The sequence below is a fragment of the Aptenodytes forsteri genome, unplaced genomic scaffold, assembly GCF_000699145.1.
Source record: "Aptenodytes forsteri isolate BGI_AS27 unplaced genomic scaffold, ASM69914v1 Scaffold61, whole genome shotgun sequence".
Lineage (NCBI taxonomy): Eukaryota > Metazoa > Chordata > Aves > Sphenisciformes > Spheniscidae > Aptenodytes > Aptenodytes forsteri.
Window position 1 is genome coordinate 3,089,945 of NW_008794443.1, and position 23,871 is coordinate 3,113,815.

A 23,871-nucleotide genomic window follows, 5' to 3' on the forward strand; every position below is an offset into this window, starting at 1 on the left:
ATGAGGGTGTCAGTACGCTCATGTGTGTAGAAAATTGGTGTTTTCTGGCTGTGCTCTCTGCAACATCCTGCCCCTCCAAGACACATGGGAAGCTGAACAACATGACATGCTGAGCAGGAGGGCAGCTTCTGGTCAGGCGCTTGTATTTTTGCTGCCTTAGCTGCTGTTATAAATTCCTCACTCTGGCCTTTCACTTCTGATATTTTTCCCTTAGCCAAATCAAAGACGGTTTTGTTACCTCCGGCTCCCTGCGGACGCGGCAGCTTCAGGCAATGAAATATGCTCCAGCCTTTAGAGGGAGGACAGGGGACCCGCTGCTGGGAATCCGAGGTGGAGAAGGGTTCCGGGAACAGGACTGAGACTTTTGCCTTCGTTTCAGCCCTGGCTGCGTCTGTGTGCAAAAACAACAAACCTGCTAGTTGTGTGCCGGGAGAATAGATGAAGGTGCTTGAAAGTGCTGTGGGATTTATAATGTGGAATGAAAAACACACAGCAGCATGTGGAGGCTAGCACTGAGACATGGTTGCTCCTCCTTGCCACTACCCACCTGGGGAAGTAAGGTCAGTGCAGCTCCTAAATTAATATATACTATAGTAAAATGGATGAATTGGGGAGCAATTGTAATATTTGTGCCTAAAAGGAATAGAGGTAGGTGGGATTGCCTGAGGTTCCTCTTGGACTAGATGTGGAGGAGCACAGTCCTAGTGACTGGACATGGATATTTAAGCTAGAAGTGAGAATGTGCTTTAGGCTTCTGGAACTTTTTTCCCCCTTGTTTTTCCAGTGGTGCTGAACAAAATTGAGATTCCTGATCCCTATTTTCAAACCGTTCAAAAGCTCGAATGTACCTGTAGGACTAATACTGAGACCCAGCTGACAGTCCCTGGTGCACAGGAGGGAGAAGAGATGAGTGTTTTGCTGGAGTCTGAGTGGAGCTATGGAGTTTGCTCCTGTGGCTGCTCATGTTCAGTGTTCGGAAATGGAGAATACTGAGCCCACCCTGATCTCTTGTATGTAACTGTGTTGCTGCTCGTGAATCTGGGAGCCCAAAAGTGCTTCTTTGGTCTTTGCTGTCAATGGTAGGAGCCATGAAAGGCTGCAGTGCAGCATGGCAGGCTCTAGACTCGTGCAGTTCCTGGGGGAAGCCCTCTTCTTCCCCCATGAATAACTGACCTCACTCTTGGGTGATGTTTGGAAGAAGAGGAGCGTGAAGCCCAGCTTGACTGAGAGGCAGTGCCAAGGATTAGGGAATTACTGTGAGGGGTAGAAATAACTCTTCAGATCCTGCAACATGATCATCGTATTCCTCCCAGGATCTGGTTGAGGGCCATAGGATTTGTTTCAGAGCGAAGAAGTTGAGGGATGCTCGGGAGGTTCCCTGAGGCTGCTGGGTCAGGGCCCTTCGCACTCTGCGGGAACTTCCCTTTTCCCCACATGTACCTCTTCAACTGCGGCTCAAGCAGCTGCTGTTTGAAGTAGGAGGGAAGGGTGGGAGTTTCTCCTGGAGGGGCTGCCCCTGTCAGCAGCCTTGAGCGGGTGGAGGGGGGAATCTGGCCAGCGAGCCGGCGAACGCACACAGAAATGATGCTGGAAGCCAAGGCTAGTCCTGCTGATGTGGCCCTTTCTCCTGCAGCGGATCATAAAATATGGCTCAAATTTTCATTACGGCCTCTATTGATTATCTTTTGGGACAGATGAATTATAGGGAACATTAAATTAAAAAAAAAGGGAAATATTTGAATGAGTTTGGGAGGTCGATGCCAGAAAGGCTGACGCACCAAGCCTTACCGGCACTTGCCTGCTTTGTGGGCCTGCTAGGCCCTTCCCATGGTCCCCCTTGGGGAGCGCCTGTCCAGGGAGCTCCCCATGTTTCTGTCAGCTGCCCCTGGGGACCAGCAGGCGCTCTGCAGTGGCCGTGGGCTACACCTAGGGACAGCCCAGATGCGGAGGTGGTGGCTGGAGCACCTGGGTGCTGTTCCTGAGTCCTGCCTGATGCCACATGCTCTGCCTTCACTGGGAGGTGGCCGTGGGGACCTTCCAGTTAAACAGTATTCAACGGGTGTCTGGCTGGCACCTACCTTGGGATTCTGTAACGAAAGTGGAAAACAAGGGGCTGTGAATGGGAAAAGGCCAGGTCATTGCACTTGGAGACAAATTCGAATCTGGTGTAAATATATGCGTGGAAGCGAACAGTGAATCATAAAAGTAGTGATGGGCTTTCAAAAGTTTCCCTCCTTCCCTGCACCAAGAGAAACATCGCTGCCCTCATCTTTCCTACGTTGAGGGGTCTGTACGCTTCTCTCCAGGGTTCATCGAGTGCAGGAGCTGATTCTTGATGTGGTTTGTGGTCAGGGACCTTTGACTCCAGGTAAGAGAAGTGCCAGGATTGAATCATCACACTGTTAATGTGGCAGAGTGAAGTCAAACCAGAGGAAGAGAGATCTGGCTTCTTGCTGGCTCTGGCCAGCTCTGATTTTGAGGATGATCCTGCAACTTTGTGTGGACTCTCTATGCCTGTTCAGCTTTTCCAGGTTGTACCGTATGCCACACGATGCTCTGTGCTCACCTGCAGGAGGTGGCCTGGTAAGGCTTTATCCTCTGCTCACTTCTCTGAATGTATTCCACCAGAGTGGGTGAAATCCTCTAACCTGAAATGTCATCAGCATGCTTTCAGCAGCTGAAAGTGGGGAATAATGGATGTTACCTCTTTCAAAAAAGCCACAGTTCAGAGCACTCTTCCCTTTCCTGGTGGTAGCAGGAGAGTCCTGGAGCAGACACTCAGAGGAGCTGAGTGGCTTTAAAATCCCTTCTCTGCGCTTTGTTCCTGAGTTGTATTCTGTCAGTCAGGCTGGCAGCCAGTGCTTCTGAGGAATTCTCTGTTTTCTTTTCTAAGATTGAGAAGAATGCAGCCAGGGTCCCTCTCCAGCCACCCGCCTTCACATGCCAGCTCGCAAGACAAACATCCCCCCCCAAATACTCGAGTGCATCTGGACAGGGGGTCCTGCATGGTATGGTCCTTATGCCCCACTGCTGCAGACTGACCTGGGGAGACACCCTTCTCCCCTCACCAATCCCCCTGCCTGCCACCACCGCCAGCTTTCTGTCTGTGGGTCAGAACGAACACCCAAGGTGTGATCTCTGCTTTTGAGACATTTGCATGTGTTGTGGTGGTGCCTTTTATTCACACATGTGCACAGATTCCCACTTGTCTGGTCATGCGGCCATTTGGCAGGGAGTTTTGCCAGCCTGCACATCTGTGTGTGCGTGTGCTGCAGGGGCAGAACTGTCTCTGCCTGTGCCATTGCCCGCACTGCCAACCTGGAGGAGCACAAGCGCTCTGGGTGTGCGCACTGTTCGGCTGCGTGCAAAACACCTCATGCATTCGCTGGTGTGTTTGTGTGACCTTTCAGATAAAAAAAGCATTACCGAAGTGTTAGCATTCACCCTTGCTTATGGGAGATTTAGGTGCCGGTGGACAGGGCCACCTTTCCGAGTGCTTAATGCACACTTGCATGTACGTGTTTCACTTCCTTGCAGATCTCTGCCGATTTCACAAGCCATCCACAAAGCTTTGGCTTCACCTGGGCAAATGCAAAAGGTGGTGGTTTCCATGGCTCCACGGCCTCGCTCGAGCGACACACCCTTTTTGTATAAGCTGGCTCCCTGGAGTCGATTGTTTTTTGGCAAACAGCTTCATAAACTCCTCCAACAATTAAACTGAAAAGAAAAAAAAAACACAACAAAACCCATGCATTATGGAGTGAGACAGCAAACAGGTTGGAGCAACTCCTCCAGCCAGCTCCATCCCCACCAGCTCTGGAGCTATCCCCAAGCCCCCGGTGCCAGGCAGGGGGGAGAGGAGCCCCGGCTGCACTTGCTGGACTTCATTTTGGGAGGTGCCTGGGCTGCTCCAACCCACCAAACTGCAGTGAGCTAACAAACATGAAGGAAAAGGTCATGTTATTCACTTTTATTTTTTCAAAGCTGCAAACATCCCTCTCTCTGGGAGGGGAGGCTGCACAGATGCCAGCTCTGATTAATTTAAATATTTACCAATCCCTTTTTTTTTAATTGTGTATGTTTGCTCTCTGTTTGTGTCCCATAAAATACCTGGTGTTTTGGGCGTACCCCGTTTGCAGGGTGCATGAGATCACACTGAAAAAATGCAGTGAAAAACATTTTCATGCCACGACACATCAAATAGGATTTTGAATTAAGATGAAGATTTTTTCCCCCTTTTTTATCTCTGAAGTTTGGGTGAAAGGGTTTCTTTTTCTAGTTCTTTTTTTAATTCTTTTATTTAACTAGGAAGAAAAATTGCCATGGAAATCCTTTAAAAGTTACTTTTGCCTCATCTCACCATGTCAGACAATGAAGGCAACAATGAAGCACCCATTAGCGTTTATTTCTGTGCTATCATCTTGATGGTGGTTTGTTCCAGTGGGCAGGCAGTGAGCAGGGGAGAAGTCTTGAGTTTGAAAGCCACTGCCGGCTCTGAGCTCCTGGGTGAGCGGCAGCAGCTCCGCTCCTTTCCCTGCCCGTCGCTTGTCTGTCTGTCAGACTTGCTCTGAGGCAAGTGCTGTCTTTTACTGTGTGTGCATCCCTGGCACGGGGGTCTCGTCTCATTTGGAGCTGCTGGGGTGCTCCTGTAAGACTCACAGGTGGCTTGCCCATCGTGCTTTTCAGGGGAGGCAGCTGAGATGAATGAGTGACCTTTTGGTGGGCCTCCCAGCACCCGCTGGGCACAGAGACTCGTGGGTTTGTGTGCCCCAGAGCTGAGCATGGTACAGGAGCCAGTTTGGGCACAGGCGCATCATGGCACATTGCCCTCTTTGGTATGGGATTTTCTATATGCTTTTGGCCATAGAGGCTTGCATTCCTCTGGGAGGGAAGTTTTATTTGCGGGTTCAAGCTATGAAAGCACTACTGACATTCACCCCACCTCCTTTTAATTGTTTTCCATGCCCATTGGGTCATAGTCTGATCGCAGCTACATCTGGGAAAGTACAGAGCTGTTCCTTGGAAAAATGGAGCATCTCCAAACTGAGAGTAGCACTGCTGGGATCAGGATCCAGCCACCTCCCCTCTCTGCTGCGTGGCTAGCAAGCCAGGCAGAGTTTGGCCCAAAGCACAAGTCTTTTGCAGGGGCTTTTTGTTTTACTGCACTTACAAAGGACCACAGCTTGAACTTCCCTACTATGAACATCAGGTCTTGAAGCTCTGCGTCAGGAGAGGCTTAGGGGAAGAAAGGGGCAGAGGTGGTAACACATCTGTAAGTGGGGCTCACGGACAGCTGGAAGTTGGCACGTGAGCCAGATGTCAGTGCTGGGATGCCAGGGGCACAGCTGCCTTGTTAAAAGCCGTAAGGCTGTCATTGGGGCAGGGTAGGATGTACATACGTGTATGTCTGCTGGAGGGGGGGATTTGCACTGCTAGAATTTGAATCCTCTGTTCCTGCTCTGCTGTGGGGAAAGGAAAAGAGAAGGGGAAAAATCAGGGTGGGTGTGCAGGGAGGGCAGCAGTTGTCTCATCTGAGCCATTAGCCAGAATTTGAAATTGGACCTGTTACTTTTGAGGAATGTGGGGCAGTGGAGGAGAGATGTGTGAATGTGCACACGGCTCTTGCTTCAGTGTCCTAGGAAAATGCCAGAGCGTAGGATGGCAAGGAGTAGTAATTACCCCACAGCTTCAGCTCCACCACTGCACTCTTTGATCACTTATTACTTTTCTATTCCTTCTGCTTCTTGCTGTAATTGTTACAAAATCTCTCTGCTTTGGGAGGGGTCCAGGACTCCAGGGCCCAATTGCATCTGCCCTGATTCAGAAAGTGGGTCATGCTGCTTGGTCTGGGAAGAAGATACTCATCTTGCTTAGCATGATATTTATTAGGAGATAGGGAAGGGAATGCAACCGCGCTGTTGCCTAGAAAATTGCTCTGGGGGGATAGCGAAGGACTTGTGAGGGCAGAGCACAGAAAGTTCTTGCGCACCCGGTACCTGCTGAAGCTGTGCCACATTCCCCGTGCCTGTGTTGCCTGCTTCCTTCACAGCGAGATGTGGTGCGGATAGATGGCAGGACGATAGTGGAACTGGGGACAAGGGAGGGATTTGTAGCTGCTCACTCAGCAGCTGCCAGCCAGTGATGGGCTCTTTACCTTCTTTGGAGTAGAGGCTGGTGGGAGTGGAGGTAGGGGAAAACCAGATCTAGTTTGTTCATAAAGACGTGCTGTTTTCACAGTAGCAAGTGAAGACCTAACCTGGTTGGGTTTTGCTGCTGGACAAGTGACCAGCTCTGCTCCTGCACACCCTCCAAATACACGGCAAGCCTGGGTATTCGGTGTGCTGTATGACACAGTGCCCTGAAAGGCAAGAGCTCTCCTGCTAAGAGCAATTACAAAACCTGGATCCAAAGCCGAACATAATTTACTCTGTGCTGTATCTATCTCTCATTAAACAACAGAGAGAAGGAAACTCAGTAGAAGAAGCAGATGACGATACGCCCAGTGTTGCTCCAGCAGGGTCTCACAGTAGGGACTCTGCCACAGACCGCCCTACTCGTGGGGGGTAGAAAAGCGCAGCTGATCCTGCCAGTCTGGCTGGGCCTGTGCTGCTGCTTGCTGTGAAATCACCCTCAGGATTATCCAAAGGAAGAACTGGCAACTCCAGTAACTTGGAGGGCCGGATCCTCAACTCGTTTAAATTGGCATGACTTCACTGAAGCCACCGAAACTGCACTGATTTTACACCAGGTGAGGATCTGGTCCAGAATCTTCTGAAAGAAGAAGATAAAGAGGGCACGAAACAGAGGGTTGATAGAGCTCACGTACAAGCATGGGGACATGCTAGTGTTTCCTGGTCATGGCTTTTTAGTGGCAGCATGGTGAGAGGGGTCAGAGACACAGTAAAGACCCTCACCTTTTGATTCGGCTTGTTGTGAACCCTGCTAGGCTTGTTCTCGTAGGTGCTCTAAGCCTGGTCCGTCTTTTCCCGTACATTCAACACCACTAGTATCCCTTGTGGCATGTGATGCCGTTGGCTGAGGCAGACCGGCGGCTGTGGCTTTAGCCTGACACCACTGCCACCGCAAGTTTTAATTTCGCTGAGCTTGTGAGATGATGGGAGGAGAGTTTCCATTTCAAGGAAGGAGAGTAGCCGGTGTCCATGTCCCAAATGACTGCTTCATTGGGCAGTGTTAAGCACACGCCTCCAGAAATTGTTGGTTCCTGGTGTGGCAGGCCAATTTCGTTTTCCCAGCTCTGCATCTCATTCTTGGGTGGGGGTATTATGGGATATATGTAAGAAGGTACGTCGTCATGTATTTCTAGAGGAGGTTGTTTGCTGTAGCACCAAACTCTTGGGACCTGCAGGGATGCACAGAATTCCCTCCAGCCCCCGGTACGCACTCACATCCGGGGTGGATCTGGACAGGGTTTTAGCAACTCCCAGTGCAGCAGCCCAGGGCCGGAAGTGAAGAAGGGATAAAATATCCAGCTGAAACTCCTGTAGGATGTAATTACCTGAGCTGGAAGCTGGCCAAGACAGCAGGTATCATGCATCATCTGCTGGTGGTATCAGAAGCACCTGGCATTGCGGGAGAGGTGGTCAGGACTGAGGAGTGACATTGTTCGTGTGAGAGACAGGACCGCTCCCTCAAGGCTGCCTCTGTGGGCATTCTGCATAACGGCTTTTGTCCGAGTCACTTGGTGTTTGTTTCCATGGTTGTTCTGTGCACGTACCATGGTGCCTATAAAATGCTCTTGGGAAACTACAGCCCATGGATGGATGGCCCTGTCCTGACGTTCATTCAAATGCTCCTACTTTTCCATTTAAAAGAAAAGAGGAAAAAAGCTAAAACAAAAAAAAAAAAAAGGAAAAAAAACAACAAAGGAAATTGACTTCCCAAAAATTACACTAAGCTAACATTTGAGGCCTGGCACAAATCCATCACAGCCAGGAAACTCAGAATTAACCAGTGCACTCCCATGGCTGCTGGGAGGGGCTGCACTCCGGCAGCGCAGGCCAAAGCTTCAGAAGCTGGGGGCTTGGGGATGAAAGTCCTCGACATGTCTCTGAAGCGCAGCAGAAGGTGTTCTCGTGGACCTCCATGCATGCGAAAAAGCAGCATTAGATGCAGGGGCAGCTTTATGCTTTGGGGAGAGGGTTAACACCAGGCTCCTGGTGCTCAGATCTGACAGCTGATACCAGCACCTGACCAGGGCTGGTTGCACCAGGACTTTCTCCACGGGCTCTGTGTTGGTGGAGCAAGGACAGAGTGATACAGCAGGTACCTGCAAGCTGCTGCTGAGGAAGCTTGAGAACCCTAGCCCAGGTTGCAAGTAAGGAGAAAGTTGACTGTTCTTCGTTCCCACTTGCACGTGACGCAGCATAGCATAAATCATTGTGATTGACAGCTTCAGTTCAGTTCAGGTTAGAGGGGAAGGGAGGGAAGCGCAGGTCAAGCCGGGGAGCAGTGCTGGGGCTGTGCAAGCAGCCAGCCCTGAGCAGGTCACAGGAAGAGGCTCCGAGCAGAAATCGTGGCTGGTGCGGCGGGTCAGAGGTGGCCTGAGCTGGCAGAGTGGGATGGAGAGAGGCTTGCAAAACACCTGCTGTGTGCTCCTCGCCTTGTGCTGATGATATCGGTGCTGTGTGTTTGCGAGGGCTCATTTCACTCGTCAGTTTTAAAAAAGAAAGGAACGGGCTCCTGTACCTACTGCTGCAAAGAGGCTGGCACCGTGCTGAGAGTGGGACAAAGGTCCAGCCGTGCTTCTGCTATCCCCAGCCATGGTGGGTTGCCAACCTGCTTTTGCTGTGAATTTTCACAGCTTTGGGGTACTGCAGACAGAAGACTTCATGTCAGAGCTTTGATAGTATCTCATTTCAGAGGCTGGGGGAGGTCGGGATGTGTTAAGGCTGAAAATATTTACAGGTTTTGAAGTTGAAACGCAAACAGGAAAAGCCCTTTAAAAAGTGAGTGTAGTGGATATTCAAAACAGGGATTGCCATGGAAACGCCACAATATTTGCTTAAATTGACACAAAGGTTGCTGGTTGCAGGGTTCTGACTTCTTTGGCTCCATTTTCTTTGGCCCAGCACCTATCACAAATTGATCTCAGCAACCCTCTTTTGTTTTGTTTCTTTTATTTTTGTCTGATGGAAATTAAAAAAAAAAACACCACCACCAAAACCCTCCAGTCTACAAATCCCACCTCACAGAAGAGTCTGAAGCTTCTGAGCTTCTGTCAAATGTTGGAGCTAGGACATTTTTTAATTTTGCAAGTAAGGTAAAAGTTCTTGTTCTTTTAATCCGTGTATTTATTCATTTCCTCCAATGCAGGAAATGGAAGGGAATTGTCTTAACTGTCTAGGGAGAGCGGGGAGAAGGGTGAAACCTGTTGCAAAGGTAGCAGTGTGCATCCAAGGAGCACAGGAAGGGAAGTGGGACTTTTGTTGTCCAGCTCTTGGACCGAAATTTGAGAGATTTAGTTTCGGTTCCCAATTCTGCTTCAGGTTTGCCAAGTGACCTTTGACAAGTCACTTAATTACTGTGTGCCTCACTAAACTGGAAATAATTATTCTTCCTTTGTCCCGTCTGGTTATATTTGTAACGTCTTTGGGGTTGAGGAATTACATTTGATGTGGGGGTGTACAAGACTGACGATAGAGCTTTGTTCTACCAGTAGTTGTAAGATGAACACAAGCGAATGATTCCCCCACAAAGGAGGGATGGCATCATGATCTCACATGTGCAGAAACGCTCAGCTGGCTTTGGGGGGAAGCTCTTTGCAATAAGTGGCTTAGTTCTGTAGGCTGCTTCTGCAACTGATTGACCTGGATTTTCTTCTGGGAAAAGTTGGAGTGTGTGGCCCACCGGATGGTCACCTGGGTGGTTTGTACCTTGACTTCTGAGTTGCTAGCACCACACATGGCAGAGAAGGAGATTGGGATGCAGTGTGTTTGGCAGGGCGTGAAATGCCTTGCCTTGCTGGACTGTTGTGTGTGACCAAGGGCTGAGGTCTGTGGGTGGCTGTGGCATTTGAGACCGGCGTCATTGCTTGTGCTTGTGATTCACCTGAGCTCTTGTACTGTTCAGTAGGGAATATTCATTTCCTTTTGAAACTCTCCTCAGGGCAAAGAGACTTCACCAAGTGAAGGGAGACAGTCAAATTCACCCTGTCTTCATCTGAGACCACCTCTAGAACAAAGAACCTGACTTCTCTCCTGCCTTTGTACACTGGAATGGACCTTGAAGCCTGTGACTTCTCAATGCAAGGTACTGGCTTTTGTTCTGTGATCAAACCGTCTGCTCTGAAGTAGGACTGGAGTGAGTGATTTTGGCTCTCCAGAGCCTCCATTCCAGTTCCTGGGAAATCTCTAGCCTATAAAGTTTAGAAGAGCTGCTGAAAGTCATTGGTTTGGGTGGTAAATGCATGGTGGGGTGTTGGTTTGTCTTGGGCTGGCTTACAAGTAGGACTGGGTTAACCCCTGACATCGCTGCCCATTTCTGCACAGACATAGGCACCCAGCTGACACAGCAAAGCGCTGGTTTGAACAGCTCCCTCTCTTAGCCTCCTTCTTCCTAATGAGCTGGTGTGCAGTATTAACAATTAGCCAAGTCGTATGCCAGAACAGGCTAGCATGGGAGTCCCCTGGGTAAGTATTGTGTGGGACAGTTTCTGATTGACTTGGTTCACAAAAGAAGAGGAGTTTGAGGACGTCTGTGGTCATGGTGGGAAACTCAGAAAGGTTGTGAGGGGGTGGGACTCTGTGTTTCTAAAAGGCATTTTACTTTCTTCATTGCTTGGTGCCCGTCAGCTTCTCTACAAAGAAAGGTATGGCACAACATGGCCTAGAAGAAAGCAGCTGTAGGATAACAACAGTGGGATAATGTATTTCTTCTCAATGGTTTGGGGATTTGGGAGGCACCTGGTGGCACTGCCATACTGCTGCAGATAGAAGGGGCTGAGGATCCTCGCTGTGTCTGGGCTTTGTATGATGTTATGTCTGCTCTGTAGGGGGTAGAGGTTTTGTCAGGGGTTATCTCCATACTGTGTTGGCACCATTAAATGATGATGATGATGCCTGAATGAAGATCAGCCACCTGAAGTGCCTGTGAGGATTGTGTATCACCATGTTCCTCTGTCTTTTGCTGCTGTGCCACAAAAGATACCTGGGCAAAGCAGTGTATCCAAAGCTGTTGTGAGTCACAGGTACAGCTGAGACCTGAACTAGAAGGATCAGGGTGGAGGGACTGTATTGGCTTAGCAAGAGGGAAGACGAGAAAAGTCACAGGGCTAAGATGTTGGTCTGGGGCTTCAGCTATCCTTGTCCATCCCTGCCTGTGTGTGGCATGGGGGAATTTACTCATGTTCTGAGTGCCCTACCTTAAAGAGCAACAGCCATGATCCTCTAAGGCTCAGCAGGGCTTAGTGCTTGCCGCGTGTTCAGAGCCTACAGACCTGAGTGCTTTCAGTAAACCTGCCAGTAAATACAGTATGCTTCAGGATGGGATATGGGTGAACTGTGCCTTCCCACACCTTCCTAGTGCTGAAACTCCTCCAGGGTCTGGCATGCTTTATTTGGAAAGCTTGTTTTTGAACAATTAATGTAGGGAACTCTGGCCTTTATCCCTGTGTGAGCTGCTCTGGTGCCTGTGTCCCCTTTTAGAGAAGTGGCACATGCCAGAGGCCTCCAGAGGTGAGAAAGCTTCGCAAATCAGAGCTCTGCCCGAGGGAATAGGGTAGTGGAACATGAAGAGCCTTGAGGTTTTACCAAATAAGATACAAATTCTCAGGTTTGACTGTAGCAGGTGAATTTTCTGCCAAACATCCTTATGTGCCTCTCCAGAGAGGCCCAACATCCGGGGGAAAAACTCTGCTGAGGAAGCTGCTGTATAGGTTCTGGGTCCATTTTTCCATCAGAGGGAGCTTTTCCTGTGACCCCTTTGAAAGGTTTCTGCTGGTATAGCTCCTGGTATTGAAAGCCCTGCATGTCCATCTGACATGGACCTGGGATGTGCAGGACCTCAGAGGCATAGAAGGCAAGAGGAGGAGACTGATATATCACGAATTCCTCAAGTGCTGAAGTGAACCTTAAGGTTCAGGTTCTTGCAGATCAGTAATCCTTTTCGATGTTTGCCTTCTCCTCCTAGTACCTCCTGGGTGCATTGCCTGAACAAAGCTGAGTGTCCTTCAGGGGCTGTTTTCTGAGGGACAGAAGCTCATTAGAGACAATAGAAATATTTCCCTTGACTCCAGCCCTTTTCTGAGGTCCCCCTAGCTCTACAAGCATCACTTCAGTGAAGGAGATGCATTTAGCCTTTCAGGCATGTGGCTTTGTGATCGCTCATGCTCTGGACTAGAAATCCCTGTGTTCCAGTCTTCGGCCCTGGAGCAAGTTGTATGGCTTCTACTTTCAAAACAAGCTCAATTTACTTTGGGCTACAGAGGCTGTTTGCACGTTCTCCAGAGCCCATCCCTAGGCTGTGATTGCTTTTTCACTCTCTGTTTATAAGCACAAGCTGACTGTTTAGTCCTAGAGCTATAAGGGTTGGAGGGAGTTTTCTTGTTCAGTTGATGAAGGGTAGCCTTTTATGCGGGGGAAAAAGCTAAAAAAAAGTGGGAAAAGGATTAGAAATACCTGCTCTGTCTGTGTTTGAATTTGCAAAATATTTCCACTTGCTTCAATCCTAAAGTAAACCTAAATTTGGGGGTTAACTTGGGCTGACTGTGTTATTTTTGCTAGGATCCTTGGGATCACTGCATAGGCACAACTGCTAAGGGAGTGAGGTGGGAACTCTGCCTTCCACAGAACTGCAGCCGGCCCAGCCCAGCCAGCCCTGACGGCTCAGATCCTGAGCTGGGCTGGGGAATATGAAACAGCCTTGCAAAATCATTGTGGAAATTTACCCGCCTGTGTATGAAATCAACTTGCCTGCCTTTGCCAGGAGGAGTTTAACTTGCCCATTAAAATATACATCTATTTATGTATTACTTGTTCTGTGAGAGAAAATTTTCCCAGGCAGTTACAAAACTCAGTCTAGACTGTAACATGTGGCATCTGGTGGTAACATGCCATATACATATATCTGAATACAGTATCTACTGTATCACTCTGGTTGGGAGTTAATAGCACCGTATCTGGATTATAGCGAGGTCTTTCCGTTTACAGCACGCTCTCACTGGATAAAAGTTTGGCCCGGTTCCTGCCTGCACTGGTCTGAATGGGGCTCTACCCTGCCTGCTTCCATCCAGATAAAGCAAAGCAGGCATTTCCATGCTGCCTGTTCTGACCTGTGGCCCCATGGTCCACCTAGGCTGGAGGCAACAGTTCTCGGGCAGAACTCTTCCGGTATGGCTGAGTTGAGGAGAGGGAAGATGTTAAAAGCCTGTCTGGGATAAGAGCAGGGTTGTCACATCCATCTGCTCAGGCCCTGACGAGCAGCTGATCCATATTGTTAACATATTGCCTGCCATATGGGCTAGCTCAGCTCTCCAGGAACGCTTGGGAGACCTGACCTCTAGTGTGACAAGATGTGAGCATGAAGGACGGGTTGACAACAGCCCTTGGGTCTCGGAGTGTGAAACTGTTTCAGCCACTTCCGCTGCCTTCCCCTGCGCTCACTCGTGCGCTGTCTCTGCCTGCCTCTCTCCCTCTCTTTTCTCTCTGAGTTTTTTTTCCTCCCTCCCCTGTTTTCCGCATCCCTGGTCTGTGCTAGATCAATGACCTTCACTCATAACCAGACTGGACAGTTCTGACTCCCTCCCCCGGGCCTTCGATCAGATGTTTGGTTGGCGGCTGTGGAAAGCTGAATGGGGAGAAGTCAAAGGAGGGGAAAAAGACGATCATGTGCTCGGCAGGCCTTATAGCTGTCCTTACCATATCTAGTCTGGGAATGGGACTGAAGCCTGATCCACTAAAGTCCTTAGCACCTCCTGCTCACTTGGGTAGTGGCAGACGCTAATATAGCCTCCTAATGGAGGGCCAAGTCCAGCAATGGGATCTAAGCAGGTTGAAAAGGCTCAGAGGTTCAGGGAAGGGCCCTGATGCCAGAGTTTGAGGAGGGAACACTTATAAGGCTCTGGAGAGACACAGAATGATTTAGTTTCAAACTGAAGGTAGGCACAGCCCAAAGCCCTTTCAGAAGCCCTGCTGTGCCCAGCAGCTAGTGATTTTGCACCTACAGCTGACCACATGAGGAGGAATAGTTGTCTGAGGTGCAAAAGCTGAAGAGGTTTTTTGGCAGTAAGGAAGTCAGCTGGGCAGGATCCCTCCCAGGTGTTGAAGGAGCTCTGAGTACAGGGCCTGTGGTACAGTGAGGTGCAAGCACAGAGCTCACGTGTATGGATATGTGAAGCAGCTTAGCCCTAAAGAAGCCCAGTGCTTAAGTGAGGGCCGGCAGTTGCCTGGCTGACTGTCATGCAGATGACCAGCCTGCCTAAAAACTCAGATGGAAAAAGGATGTTCAGTACTGGAGGAGAGAGGACTGGGCCAGGCCTTTTTGGGTTCAGACCTTGCTTTCCTTGCCACCTTCAGTCGTTCTTCTGACTTCATAGTGTTCTTAGTCTCCTAGAGCCATTGCTGATGAAGATGGCCATCTCTTTCCTAAGGCTTCTGTCTTCACACTTGAACTTTATGGAGGTTAAATCCTGGCTCTATTAAAGCAAGCACGAGTTTTGCCGTAAACCTCAGGGGAGTCAGGATTTCAGCCTTGGCTCCTCAGAAGAGGATCGGGATGTTTCCCAATCTTTCTTACCCATCAGCTCTGTCATACCTGCAGGCATGACTTATTTGTCTTTTAATCTCCCAAAGGGTTGCCTTTTTTTTAAATGCCTGTACTCTGAAAGTCAATATCCTCAAAAAAGCTGTGATTTTGCCCTGCTGCTCTTCACAAAGGTTTCAGACTGCTTTAGGTGCTTTTATCACTCTCCTTCCCCATATACCTGCAATTGCAATGAGCATTAATAGTGTTTATTTGTAGAGAGGAGCCCACTGAAGTATTGCAAAATAAAACACGGTGATGAGTCGTGGTTTATTTACTCAAGCTTCACTGATGTAACAAACCTGATTTTATGCTACTAATGACTCAGAAGCAGAGTTGGGAGGAGAAGCCAGATCTCCTGATTCCTTTAACCATATGACAGTATTTCTTCCTGTCTTTACTAGATCCAACGGCAGTTCTCTCAGCTGGGGTGCAGGCAGCAGTTCTGTAGCACCCTGATGAAACAGCTAGCTAAAAGAAAAGGTTAATAGTGCTCTGCCAGTTTGCAGGGTTCCACTAAACATTTAGGAACACGTTCAGCTCTGGTAGGCACTGTATGTGGGGCTGTCTGTCCATCTGTCTTGCAGCTGTCCAGCGGGAGCCAACAGGGACGCTGACCTGCCGGAGTTCCTCACAGAAAACTGGCTGGAAATTACTTGGAGCAATCAGTGCTAAGTATGCACATGAGTGTTCGAGGGAAATGCATGTTCAAAATGTAGTTCTTAGAAATCTGTTGATAAAAACAAAAAATTTGAAAAATGAACAAATACTGTAAAGTGAATGTGATCTGTTCCCTGATGAATTCTACTGAGGGCTCATTCCAGAGCTGGTGCTCAGCCCATGGGGCAGTACTGGAGGTGAGGCTTATCTCACTACTTGAGCTGAATATGAAAAGACTGTTTTAGCATATTGCCTCTGACAAATTATGTATTAATGCTGGGGCTTTTTTTTTGTTATTACTGCAGTTATATATTAACCATTAAGAGCCACAGGTAAGCCATCTGCTGATGTAAAGCAGCAGAGCTGCATTTTCAGCCAGCAGAACTATCCTGATTTTTGCCAGGGCAGTTTATGATCTGTCCCAGTATCTTTCCTGTGATTCTTGCTGAGTTTGTCTTAGCTGTACATTAATAGAACATACAAGAGAAAAGAGGAGAGGACAAACTAAGGTGAGTTTGAAAGTAAAATGAGCAAACAATATTGCTAGCCTTGTCCTTTCAGAAGTCAAAAGCTACTCCCCTCCTCCCCCCAACTGTAAGACTTAATAATACCGAGGTTTCTATGTGTTTAGGATGCACACAGATCACATTTCAGGTTGCTGTGCCCTGCTAGTGGGAGAGCAGAGTGAGCAGAGGGAGGGATAGCACTATACATACATTGTTGTACAAAACTCTTGCAGGATCTCAGGCTTTAAGAAAAACACAAAACATTGCAAGGTTGACAAGAGTTGGCACATGGGAGCAATTCCTACTTCATTACCATGTCCCTGAAGTGTGCTGACCTAGAGAACAGCCTACTCAGGAACCTGGTTGCCATCCTCCCTCGCCAGGGCTAGTTACAACAGGAGCTGAAGTCAATCGCCCCGAAGGCCAGGAATGTTTTGGTAGGCTTGTTTTACCTGGGGCCGTTCGGCTGTGGAGCAGTGCAGATCCTAGCTGAGCTGGTCAGATATGGTGTGGGGCAGAGGGGGTTTGTCCTCTCTGACATCTGATCTTTGAGGAACTGGTAGCTGGACATCCTCGATCCCTGAAACAGTTAGGGATAAAGGTAGAGAGCTGTCCTGGGAATGGAGTGAGGTGAGCTTCTTGTCATCTTCTACTGTAGCAGCAGAGCCCAGCACTGCTGCCTGCCCTGCTTGTTCCCCGAGGCAGCTGGGCTCTGGCTTTCCCCCCAAGAGGCTCAGGCTCCTTCCTTTGCACGAGACTGTTGTAGCCCCAGCTTTCCCAGCCCAGAGGGACATGCTGGACGATGAGGGGTGCTTCCCCCGCCTCTCCCTGACTTCCCAGCACTCCTAACCTGGGGGTGACCAGCCAAGGAGGAGAGTGCGGTTACCCTCCTCTGGAACCGGCTATCCAAGCAGGGCCTGAACAGGGACCATTCCAGGTGCATGCAGGGAGCACTGAGCTCCCAGGCTTTTGGCCCAAGCTTTGAAAATCCACACAATGTTCCCCTGGCAGAGCTGCCTCTTACCCCTTTCCTATCTGCAGAGAGAGGTGAAGGTGCTTCCCAGGACCCCACCAAATCAGTCACCTAGCAGCTTCTGGGCTTGCTCTTTCAACCCTGCCATGCTAGCTATCCTCCCTTTATCCTGGTCTCTTCTACCCACTTCTCATTCCCCTGTGCCACTTTTTATGGGTTTGCCAGAAAGGAGAGGAGATTTTTCTTTCCCTTGTTTGCTTCACTCCATTACTCCCATCTGTTCACCCAGGCCCTTAGTCCTTTTGTTTTTCAGAGTTGTGTGGATTTGGGCTCTCTATTTGCTCTCTGGGATGCTCTTCTGGACAAGGCTGGTGTGGGAAGGAGGTCTGGTTCACAGGCCAGCACGAGGGGTGGGGGAAATGTGCCTCTTCAAATTAATCAGAATTTTCTCCTCCAGAAATGCTAATGGGGGAAAAGCAATTAAAGCAGCCTGTTTTTTATTAAGTAATCTGTGTTAAGAGCTTGTAATGAAGTTTAGTGCCGTTGTGACTCGATATTTCAGCTTCATCGGTTTGAGTCAAAACAATCCAAAATGGGAAGGGAGCGAGGAGGTAAGCTGCTCCCCAGCATTGGTTGCGCTGACTCTCGTTCCAGCTCGCTCTTGCAGGCTTTCCAGTATAATGTGTATGAGACCACTCACTCTTTATCCTGCCCAGGCGGGCTGTATTGCAGAAGAAAGGGGGCTTTGAAACCTGCACACACAAACTGGATGGCTTCTTCTGGTTTAAAATACCTGTTCTCAAAGTGGGGATGACCATGGCCCCTTGGAACAGCCTTTGCCTCATTTCTTGGGGTAGTTGCAAATACCAAGTTTTCTATAGGGAGCAATGAGTGGACAAGGGACAGCAGAGGGGAGGTAGCAGTGAGGAGCGGTGGGACCCTCCAGCTGAGTGCTGCATGCCTCTGAACAGGTTCTTAAAGCTTTCCCGACATCTGGAAAAGTTTTAGCTGCCACAGGGCGAGGGTGGGGATGGTGCCTGCCATTCCTGTCCTTTGCACCTCCAGGCCTGTGCTCACTCCCCTTTGAGCAGCACAGCCCTGTGACCAGGGCAGCAAACTGCTGGGGGGGTGCAAGCAGCTGTGGAAGTAGCCTGTCTCCTCCTCCTTTCCTTCCTCCCACTCCAGGAGAAGGCAAGAGAAAAAAGGGACAATGTCCCTTTAAAGAACTACATGCCAAGCCTCTGCCGTCCTGTTTTATCTGAAGTCCAACCGCATGTTGTTCCAGGGCCGATCCGCTTTAGCTAATTAATAATCTGACAGGAGCCACCCAAGGGATTAGCTGCTGAGACGAGCTAGACCAAACCCCCAGCAAATGAGCCCCGCACTCCCTGGGGACTCGGAGGTGACTTTGGGGGGCAGGGGGCTGCACCACATGCAGAAGGGTGTCGAGGTCCTGAAGGGGATTTATGGCATCTGGGAGGGTGAAGGGGGAGGCGAGGGGTTACAATTTATGAGATGTAAACTAATAAATCAGTTAGTTGAGGAGGGGAAAGGGGGAGCACCAAATTAAAAGATAACGTCTTAAAGGAGCAGTGTAAATTGATGGCACTCCTTGTGGCAGGGGACACCAGGAGAGTTCCCAGTGCAGACCAGTTGTAGCTTCCTCTGTACTGGCTGCCTGGGAGAGAGGAAGAGGGAGACTGCAAAGCAAAAGAGAAAAGGGTGTTGATGGGGATTGAGAGGAAGAGAGATGCATCTTTGCACAGTTTATGCAAACAGATGATGGCTTGTCTTTTGTGGCAGAGGCAGCAACATGAAGGAGGGCATGAGGCCACCTCTTTTGATCACAGAAGACAGGGGCTCTGGGTGGTTGTAGTGCCCCTGGCCTGGGAGGAGTTGGTGGGTAAGGGGGTGCATGGTCATCCTCTGCACTTAGTCCCCCCATATGATTAGGCTTCCAGCCTTGTAGGGAACTCTTTGGTTGCTTACTTGTTAAATGAGATTAGTGGAGTGGGTCAACTTGGAGCAAGACAAGTTACTATTAAGAGAGCTGTCTGAAGACAGTGATAAATTTTCTTCTCCAAATTTGCCTCTTCAGTGACTCTTCAGGCAGTGACAGGGTTTGGAGTTTGCTCCTGAGGCAAGTGTTTGGTTTTGTTCTGGAGGCTTGCAGAGGTCTGGAACTTCCTGGTGGTGAAGGTCCATTTTAGATTCTCTTCTGATTTTAGGAGCTGTGTGCCTGCTGGGTAGGGTAGTGGCCTTGGGCATAGGTTTTCCCCTGCCGAGTCCCAGAGCTGTTCTGCCTTTCTATACCAGTCTCTTCTGGTGCCTTGAAACCTCTCCCAGGCCAAGGTTCTTTCTGAGAGCATGCCCAGGCCTCAGCTCTCTCTAGGGGCTGCTCTAATGCAAATGGTAATGCAAGATGGGATTTCCAAAAGCCTTCTTAGGGAGATTTGTAATCCCTGCCCCATGACAGTGCTAGACACAAGCTAATGGAGAGGGACCTGTGTGAGCTCTCTTTGCAGACCCAGAGCAAACCTCTGAACCCTTGCCAAAGGCCAAGCTTTTGACGTCGTTTCCTGCAAGGGCAGGAGACTCCTTTATTTTCTCCATCCCCACCTAGCCTCCGGCAGACCCAGGGCAGCATGGCCCCTTCCCTATCCGGGGCCAGGGAGCAAGGCTGTGGCTGTGGAGCGGCAGGCGGTCCCAGGAGCCGGACGAGCTCCTCCTGCCCCACCCCACCCCGCAGCACCCCATGGCCTGAAGCCAGCCCAAACCCCCGCGGTCAGCCCAGCATGAGCCACAAGCAGCTCTGAGGTGGTCGCTGGGGAACACCTCTTTGCTGAAGGGGTCTTGGGCTCGTGTGGGAGCTGCCCTGGGGGAGCTTAGCACAGAGCCTACAGATCGCTATTCCAGTGGGGCAACTGCATTAAGCAAACAAAACTCATCTGACTACTTCTTCTTCTACATATTTGCATCTAGACAACTACCTTGCAGCTTGCAGGGTCCCCAGCACAGATGTGTTGGGCTGGGGCTGCTTCTTGTTGTGATCTCAAACGGCAGGGAGTTGAGAGGGAGCAGTCCTGTGCCTTGCTGGAGCTGAACTGTGATGCTGAGCCACCTTCCTTTCTGGGCAGCTTTGGTGGGCACTAGCTTGGGCCTGGGCTGCCAGAGCGGTCTAGAGCCGCTGGAAACCTCTGCCCTCCTGCCAGTGCTGCACCATCCCATCCCATCCCATCCCATCCCTCCTCATCCCTCCTCATCCTGCTGTGCTTATGCAGTCTTGTGGTGGGAGTGTGTGGGGAGGCTCTTCCGGAGGCTGGGCTGGCAGTCGCGCCGTCGCAGCCTCTCGTACACACAGCCGCGGTTTGGCCTCCCTCCTGCAAAGCTGCCAGTGGCCCACGCTGCCTCCTGACCAACATCATTAGTGCGGGTATTTATATTTCATTAACAACATTAAGCCAAAATGGTATTAAAAGCAACACCAATGATAAATAGCTTATTAATAAACAGGGAGCCGGCTGCACCACGTGCAAATTCAATCCCTTCCTAAACATGTCTCTACCACTAAACGCAGCCATTTAACTCCTGCTATTCTGGAGAAATTTGAAGGATGCTTTGGGGGAGGATGGGAATTGGATAAAAGCAGGGGGTGGGGGGACACAGTGTCATGCAGTTTGGTTCTTACTAAGGCAGCTGACTGGGGTGGGAAGAAGATGTAGATCTCTCAAAGTGCCACTATATTTCCACTACTGAGTGGGACATACTTGGTTCTGTGTTTCTACTGTAATTTCGATTGTGTTAAAACAGCAGTAGTATAGGTAGCATGAAACAAAAAAGCAGAGAGATTTAAGATCCAAGTGAGTGTGTCTACCTTTGATTTTACCGGCTTCTGCCCTGTTTCCCCTACACGCTTTCACATACCTCTCCCTGGCTTGGGCAGTACCATCCACAGCAGCCACCAGCACAAAATCTCTTGCCTGCACCAAGCCCAGTCTCTCCCAGTGATCTCTGAGGACAGCCAGCCCTGTCCTCATTCCTCCCTGTGTGTTTATTCTAGGGATTAAGAATGTTAAAAATGTGGCTTTTCTTGTAAGCTTGTCAATCAGTTTATTATTTTTATTTTTTGTTTTTGTTTGCCCCCAACTCCTTATTCTCTGAAATGACTTCCCATGCTCCTGCTCCACCCTAAGTACAAAGGCTCTTTTATTGCTCTTCCTGCTCCTTCTTTCAGCAGTAAATTAATTGCCTCAGAAACTTGGATGACTTTGGAGTCGGAGGCCCCCCCTCAAACCACCTCTGGGTTTCTCAGAGGAGAGATTTCCCTCTCCAAACACAGCTCGTGCACTTTCCCAATGGGGAGGACGTGGTGCAGGGCCTTGCCTCGCTTGATCACACTCCTGCCATGCAGTGCAAGCTGCTGCCTCCTTTGCATCCAGACACACTCCCCTGCTCCCAGGGCACGTGGGTCCCCCTGCTCTCCCACATCCAGTGTATGGTCAGCAGCACATGCAACCTGCACCCAACACCCCACATACGTTACCTCCAGAGGCAGCAGCGGCAGGTCCTGGGCATGCTCCTGGCCCCTGCTGCTTGCGTAGGCATGCTTTGCATGCAGCTCCCAAAAACTGGGCGACTTTCCAGTTGGTCATGCTCATCTGTATTGCTCTGACTGCATGCACCTTGCTGGCTTAGGTTGCACCAATTGCAGGTATAAGACAGTAACATTGTGGTCTCCCTGCTGTGGATTGGTTTGCTCACCTTTCAGCTTGCATCACGCAAGGGTTTTACGTGAAGAACGAGACCTCTTCCCTAGCCTGACCATGTCTGAATGTCAGATCTCACTTGTAAACAGTGCAGCATTAAGCATAATTTTCTGCACTTCTGTTCCTAAGCACAGTGGTGGTCCTGAATTTAGGATTTGAGGTGCAGCTGGAATCTTTTTGCTTCCTCCTCTTCTAGTCCTTAGGTCCTTCTGTTACAGGCTAGGCACAGATTGGATGGGAAGGGAGCACAAGAAGATTGCAGAGCTGGCTGGACTCATCTCCATGACCTCTGTCTTGCACATGATGGAGAGCAACTTAACCAGAAAGAGTGTTTTATCATTTGTTTGCATGCCGGTGTGGGCAGTATCATTGATCGCATGCCTCCTGGTTAGCTGTGAACTGTGAATTGTGTGTCCTGACAGAGTCACGTAAGAGAGGAAACTCATGAGAACCTGCCTGTTCCAGGCCCAGCTGATCATCGCAGGGTCTGTCTCTGGCTCACATGAGCATTAAGACACTCGGATATTCAGAGCAGGGAGGGGAGGGGGAGTGAAGGGAGAGAAACCAGGCATCAAGATAATCATGATTTCCCCAGAGCCATGTAGGGAACTCAGAGGCTGATATTCAGCAGCATCTCTTCCGTCTCGCTCTTGCCACAGCATTGAGGATAAACAAAAAAACCCTGGTGCTGCTTATCTTCTCTGGCCCCCAGCCCTCATCCTGGGGCATCCCTTCCTGCAGGGAGCTTGGCAGAGCAGGGTCAGGAGGGAGACTTGGCTGTACTCACACCCTTTCTTCTGGGGGCTTGGAAGGGCTCAGAGGGTGGGAGATGCAGCCTGGGAGTTGGCCGTAGCACTGGATGAACATCTTGTCTGTAGATGGACAGAGAACACAGAGGGGACCCAGCAGCCTGGGAGCTGCCTAATTATAGGCCATAGAGGTTCCTACAGCCAGCAGAAAGAGGAAATGGATCGGTACAACTAGTAACCGTTGGTGAGTTGGTGAGGGGAGAGTTTCTGAGGAAAAGCCTTTGAGCTTTTCATCCTGAAGCCATTCTTGGAAATATCCCTGAGGGAGCTTTGTTAAACCCTCCTGTCCACTGGGAAGACCACCCCTGCCCGGTGACAGCTGGCACCGTATAAGGATGGTGCCAAGGCTTCTTAGGACTGAAGGTGATAAAACTGGCCTTCCCCCTTAGTCCTTCTCTATTACTATGCTTCCTTTTCATACTTATGGAAGGATCTCTGTTACACATAAATTACTGTTGCCTGCCAGATCCCAGGCTTTCTCTCCTTTGAATAACCAAACAAAGATGTAAGGTCTTGAGTCCTGCTTTTCACTGTGGAGAAGACTAGCCCCTGCTAGTCTCTAGTAAGAGACTTTTAGATGGAAGGGAGCATAAGCTTCTCCCATCTGCTGAGGCCTATGTTTCATAGGAAGTTCTTACGTGCTCCTGGGAGAACCCTCTCTGCCAGTTAGGAAAGAGATTATTGTGGAAGCTGTCTCACGTCAGCTCTGTGTCTGAGGGATGAGGGATGTGGGCCGTGTCCTATTTTGTACCCTGACAGTATGAGAACAGGTAGACCTGAACTGGCGTTCTGTGTCCGAAGGGTGGCTTCTTGCGGGACATGCAGCTGTGTTGCGGGGGGGAGCTGATCTGTACCCAGCTCCCAAATTATTGCACTTAGCACCCACCCCTAGCAATTTTGCAAACTCCATGAGCTGCCTGTTCCATTGCAGCTCTCTATCGAGCGTCTTCCCTTGAAAGGAATTTTAATCAAACTTGACTGAGGAGTGCTGAAAAACATGAGGAAGTAATTAGAAATATGAATTTACAGCCTGCTGGAGTACCTCCCTCTCTTTCTCTCTCTCTGTGTAACGCCTGTGTTTACCCGTGTTTCTTACCGTTACCAGTCTCATTCTTCAAGCCCTTCTCCACTTCACTACCTTTGTCCAAACCTGGTGTGTCAGATTTGTGACCCTCCGTGCTGCCTCAGAAGAGAAAAGGTAGAGCCAGTTCTGGGGAAGACTGTGGCCCTCACTTTTTTCTGTGAGGCAGTAATAAGCCAGCAGGAGGACAGTCCCAGGAGGAAGTTGCAGGTTCCCTGAAGGAAATTGGCTGGAACAGCCTCCCTGATTGTCTGTGATTTCCCAGCTAGATAGGCCCCAGGGGAGGGGGTAGGCTGGAGCAGAGTGGAATCAGCCTGGA

At 49.8% G+C, this 23,871-nt stretch overlaps 1 protein-coding gene across 4 annotated transcripts in view; it reads left to right on the forward strand.

The window, feature by feature from the left end:
• CASZ1 (castor zinc finger 1) overlaps positions 1 to 23,871 on the forward strand; it is a 247,674-nt gene that overhangs the window by 62,112 nt on the left and 161,691 nt on the right. For all 4 annotated transcript variants that reach the window (XM_009289629.1, XM_009289632.1, XM_009289631.1 and 1 more), the window contains exon 2: positions 10,126 to 10,269. The gene's annotated coding sequence lies outside the window, so the exon portion shown is untranslated. The remainder of the gene's footprint in view (positions 1 to 10,125; positions 10,270 to 23,871) is intronic.